The sequence below is a fragment of the Fragaria vesca genome, linkage group LG2 (assembly GCF_000184155.1).
Source record: "Fragaria vesca subsp. vesca linkage group LG2, FraVesHawaii_1.0, whole genome shotgun sequence".
NCBI classification, from domain to species: Eukaryota; Viridiplantae; Streptophyta; class Magnoliopsida; order Rosales; family Rosaceae; genus Fragaria; species Fragaria vesca.
This window is the reverse complement of record NC_020492.1, coordinates 21,856,186-21,862,334: the sequence shown is the minus strand read 5'-3', so window position 1 is coordinate 21,862,334 and position 6,149 is coordinate 21,856,186. Positions and strand designations below refer to the sequence as shown.

Sequence of the window (6,149 nt, the reverse complement as noted above, 5' to 3'; positions counted from 1 at the left end):
TCCGCGACCACATTCCCTCCCCGGCGAGTCCCTTTTTTTCCAGTTTTCAGGCGAGATTGACTTTGTTTGAAGTTTTGGGTGATCTCGCTGGAAAATTGGAAAAAAACGGACTCGCCGAAGAGGGAAAGTGGTCGGGGACGCTGCTGGAGTCTCCTGGGGTGGAGGCGCGCCGTTGCCAGCACCGGAGGATGGAGAACAGACAGACGTCCACACTTTAAGGCCGGTGCGGACGTCCGCTCCTGATCTGGGCTCTATATATATATCAATTAATCAATGTGAGTTTCGTTGTAATTCTTCTTTGTTAGTCGAAAAAATGTGATTTGCCTAGCTAGGGCCTAGCTAGGAGATCAATCATGCCAATGTGTTTGGTTCCAAGTTCCAACATAAGGGAAAGACAATGACCTTTCAAATTCGAGGGCTTATTTATGGCTTATAGTTGAGCTCAGTAAAAAATAAAAGTAAACTATCCCACATTTTTTTTATGCAAAATTCTTTAATCAAGCCTCCCCGACTTCCATCCCTAAAAGGAGTCAAAGCCAAGTTCTAGGGCAAACTGTCATTTGTTGATTTTAAATGGGAATTACAGATACTCGTGTTTTCAAATCCTTTTACCTCCCAACATGGCCTAGTGGGGCGGAGCTACTTTCGCACCGGATCGAAAATATATAAATAGACCTGGTTCCTGGCGTCTTCTGCTTTCTCTTTATTCTGGAAAATCAAGATGGCAAGTAGTTCAGTATCAGTAGCAGGTTGGACTCTTCTATATGCTATCTTGGCTCTTATCACAACCCAACAACACTACTACTCGAATGCTGCCTTGTTGCCGGAGACGCTCAAGTTGATCGAGACGGCCAACGCCGATGGACCTTATCTAGGGTTGGTCATTCCAAACACTTACGAACTGAACCCTCTTCTTCGATCCCCAAACTTCACCTCAACTGACTTGATCATTGACTTTTCTGGTAAACATATATATATATACTACTGTGTGTCTGTGTTAAAACTTAACAATTCCGAATACCATCTCATGGAATCTCTAATAGTTCAGACCTCATATATGTACGTGTCTCTTATCTTTCAAGGAAGGAGATTCAGGTTTGGAACTATTGCTACGAAGAAGGTGATTCTGGTTATGACAGGACTGGGAATGGTATAGTTATACTAATCCCCTTTTACTCAATTTTTCTGTTGGTTGGTTTGTTCACTCATTTGATTCGATTCTGGTAAATAAGCTTATTGTTCTGTGTGGAATTTGTTAGCAAACTTATCCTTTGGTAGGTTAATGCAGGAATAACCACACAGCTTTTGCTAAGCCTGTTCAGTGTAGAAGGAGTGGTGCATTACGGCACAGCTGGCAATGCCAATCCAACCTTCAACCTTGCAGATGTGGTCATTCCTCAGTATTGGTCCCATACTGCCCTTTGGACCTGGCAAGTAAGTAGCTTGCTATATGTAAATAGAATTCCAACCAAAATGTCGGTACCTTTGTATACGCTGCTTTCAATTAATGTTAGTACTCTTGGCGTTTGACAGAAAATATTAGATTACCTTAACTTCATTGATATCTATAATTTGTACAGAACCACACATATTCATAGCTAGCATACAAGAAGAGAGGAAAAAAGATGAGAGTATATATGAATTTTGTTTAATTCTACTGGAATATTGTAGCTACCCTGTCATATCATACTCATAGATATACGCATAAGCACATGGAAATGTTTGGTTTTTGTACCAAGCCTTATATAAATGGTATATGCTGTCTTCTTTTCCAAATGCTGCAGAGATATGGACATGGGCCTGAAGATGAATTGCCTCTAAATTCAATGAGAGATATTGGGTGCTTGAACCTTGCAAGTTACACGGTGAATGTGACTGCTGGGAGCTCATATGATAACCTGTTGAACAATATTTGGTATCAGTCAGAGGAAGTTTTCCCCATTGATGGAACTCCAGAACAAAGAGAGTTTATCTTTTGGGTCCCTGTTGATCCCTTCTACTATGAAATCTCCAAAAATCTAGAGGTAAAGGATCTTTTCAGTTAGCTTGTGTTTTACTTCCTTCAGTGCAATTAATATATATTGTTCTCATTTGATCCTGTAGGTACGTATAAGTGTCATTAATTCATGTTTCACACAATTATACGATTGCATATCCATTCATCTCCTTTAGGGATTAGGAATAGAACGATGTGTTTGACAGTGTGCCTTTTGGGGTAAGTAAGTTTTTAAGAAGAGCAAGCAAAATGAGGTTTTAAAAGCTTGTTTTGAGAGCTTATACATATAGTCGCCACTGAGAAACATTTCTACAATATTAACTTGAGAAATTCGTTACAATCATAACATAATCTAGCTAGGACTAAAGGTAGAGAAAAAACAAGTAGAGATTTGTATCCAGTAGGGTGATCAAATAACGGTAGTCATGTAATCACCATTCAACAGTTTATTCTTTTAACTAGAACATGCTCATCTATGAACTTATATATGTATCTACGGATTTTAGGACCTGAAATTAGAAGGTTGCCTAAACTCAACATCATGTTTGTCAAATACACCAAAAGTGGCAAGAGTCCAAAGGGGAACAAGTGCAAGCATTTACCTAGACAATGCTGCTTACCGTGACTTCATATACGATAAGTTCAACATAACTCTGGTGGACATGGAAAGTGCTTCCGTTGCTTTGATATGCCTTCAGCAAAGGGTTCCCTTCATAGCCATCAGAGCGCTGTCTGACTTGGCCGGCGGTGGCTCTGCGGATTCCAATGAGGCTGACACGTTCAATGCTCTTGCTTCCCATAATTCAGCCACAGTTGTTGTTGAGTTTATCAAACAGTTAGCAGCTGCTAGTTGTGCATCTAAGATGTGTCCTAGTGATGATGTTTACTAGAGGGAGCACATTGCCCATTTTGCAATTTGTCATAGAGGCACTTTGTAATGTAAACTACTTGAGGGGGCATTTTTTTTTTTTTATTTATCAATTTAGTGAAATTTATAGGCCACCAAATGGAGGTGTCGTCACTGCGTCAGTACTCTTTGTTTCCATCTGCATTATTTCAGATTTAAGAAGGTCAATCATCATTGTGAAGATGGCAATGCTTTTACCCAATTGTAATGGCAGTAGATAGTGCTTTAAAGAGCCAGCTGCTTGCCTTATCTTCATGCTTTCCCTTTATTTTCCAGAATCCTGACATAATCTTCTCTGATCTTCATCTCTCTCCCAATATCTGCAGAAGAAATGAGAATTTCAGTAGTAGCTTGGCCTTGCATAGCTGTTTACACTGTGATCAGCAGCTTGATGCTTATACACACAAATGGTGCACCGTCTGCAGATACACAGAAGTTGATCGACCAGGCCAACAAGAGTGGCCCTTACTTGGGCTTAGTGATTCCAAACCCTTTCGAATTGGAACCTCTTCTTCTGTCTCCAAACTTCAATTCAACAAACTTGATCATAGATGTTTCTGGTAAACTTACAAACACCCAATATGAATTTGACTTTCATTGCTGCAATGTAATACCTTTTACTTGTTCATAATATGTTTTCATTTTCTGGGTTTAATTCAAGGAAGGAGATTTCGGTTTGGAACCATTGCTGAAAAGAAAGTCATCTTAGTCATGACAGGACTGAAGTCATCTTAGTCATGACAGAACTGTCCATGGTAGATGCATAGAACATAATCTCTATCATTTTTTCCCAAAGATTATTGTTTCTTTCTGTCTTTTAACTTTCTGCTATTTAAGATCAATGCAGGTATAACTACTCAGCTTTTGTTAAGCTTGTTTGATATAGAAGGAGTCGTGCATTATGGCATACCTGGCAATGCAAACCCATCCTTTAACATTGCAGATGTGCTCATTCCTCAGTATTGGTCCCATATTGCTCTTTGGAATTGGCAGGTATATTTCTAGCTCTATCTTTTGTTGGTTTCACTGGCTAATTAGTACACCCTATCACTAGACACTAGAGACAGTAACCCAGCAAAGCTACTTTATCTAACTGTCTATATGCATATATAGTGAAAACCACACATGCTAATCAATGGTGGAGGCAAGAATGCCTCAAAAACGCTGTGGCAGTTTCTAGTATAAATTGCTTTAAGGGCTTGTTCATCTACTCATGATCACGCAATGTTTGATCTATCCTTCATGGCATGATGCAGATATATGGAAATGGGCCTCAAGATGAACTATCCCTTGAATCACAAGGAGACTACACAAGAAACATTGGCTACTTCAAGTTTTCAAATTATACAGTGAATGTGACAGGTTGCAGCTCATTTGACAATCTGTTAAACAACATTTGGTTTCAACCTGAAGAAGTCTTCCCCATTGATGGAACTCCAGAACAAAGACAACATGCCTTCTGGATTGCTGTCAATCCCTTCTACTATGAAATCTCCAAAAAGCTTGAGTTAACCATCCTGCTTAGTATATATGATCCAAAATTTATGGCTATATATAGTTACGCACATACATGTTTTTAGGATTTAAAGCTTGAAAGTTGCCTAAACGCAACAACATGTTTGCACCATACTCCAAAAGTGGCTTTAGTCGACAGGGGAACAAGTGCCAGCATTTTCGATTCCTATCCAACGCTGCTTACCGTAGCTTCTTATATGCCGAGTTCAACATTAGCCCTTTGGACATGGAAAGCGCTTCTGTTGCCTTGATATGTCTTCAGCAAAGGGCGCCTTTCATTGCAATCAGGGCTCTCTCTTCTGGTCTAACCGGAGGTGGCTCCAGTGATCCCACAGAAGCTGGCAAGTTCATTAGCCTCGCTTCGAAAAATTCAGTTACAGCTGTTGTGGAATTTATCAAACAGTTATCACTTTATCAGATGCTAATTTCACATTGAACCACCATCTATCTATCTTCCTCATGATTCTAAATTTGTTGCTCTAATGTACCTTTCTTTGTTTCTATTTCAAGAGATGCCGATTGTTATGAAAGTAATGAAACTAATAGGGTCTTGGATTTGAAGATTTAGGTATATCATTCTCAAACAAAGTTACAAATTGCAACACACGTTTTACACACTAAGACAGGTATATATGACCAAGGATTAAAATATTGGTATCGGTGGATCTATCGGTACTTTGAAAAAAAGAGATATCGGATATATCGGGGATATCCAGGAAAAAATATCGAGATTTTAGATAGATACATGATTTTCTTTGATTATTGCTTTTGTAGGTCTTCTTTTTCCCAAGTCAATAGCATGAAAAATAAGAAGAAGAAAACAATGTTGCTTTGTCACGACAACTAATCTACTGTGGAAACAATTGGTTATATCATCATTCATCACCATCTGCTTGACTTGACAAAACAAACAAATTATTCAAGACTTTGTCCCTCTCATTCCATTTTTCAGGATTACCAAATGGAATGCCAACGATTAACAAGAAATAAAATATCGATCTTTCTCATTTGCCACACTTCACACGACATTGACTAGCAATGGTCCATTACTGCTATATCAAAGCTACTAGTCTTTTGATTATGACATTAGAAAACAAAAGCTTTATAACTTGATATTCTTCTTACGAGAATAGTTTCCACAACTTGAGGAAGACCACTGGGCCCAGTAATGGACTAATGATATATTCCATACTTGGGGCCAGTAATGGACTAATGGGACGTGATGGTAAGCTACGTATATTCCAAGTTCGATTCCAACATGCATGCATACATGGTGATACTGATAGTCGATCAATCGCTTACCATCCGCATCATGATCATATATATTTCCATGCATGTCTGTATGTGTTTCCATTAATTTTCAGGAAATATTGGAGACGACAAGTCTGGAATTGAAAGCTAAAGGAAAACAAGTTACGGTACCACTTCATCAATTGAACTTATCAGTTATTACCGAGGTCATTATACTAAAATAGAAAATGAATCATCACATTGACATAGAACAATTAGTTAGCTGCTTAATTAAAATTATCGATGAAAATAAAAGTTGTACTACGTACATTGATGCCCACCAAATTAAACTTTTGGTTTTGAATTACTCATATTCTTATATCATATCTTCGTCAGTCATCTATATTAATTGATGTGTGTGATACAAAAAATTAAACCACTTAAAGGCCAAATTCAATCAGATTACTGTTGATATATATATATATATATATATATATATAT

General features: G+C 38.2%; 1 pseudogene; it reads left to right on the top strand.

The window, feature by feature from the left end:
• The first annotated feature begins 721 nt into the window (after nucleotides 1-721).
• Nucleotides 722-4,854, top strand: LOC101303779 (annotated as a pseudogene).
• Nucleotides 4,855-6,149: the final 1,295 nt, after the last annotated feature.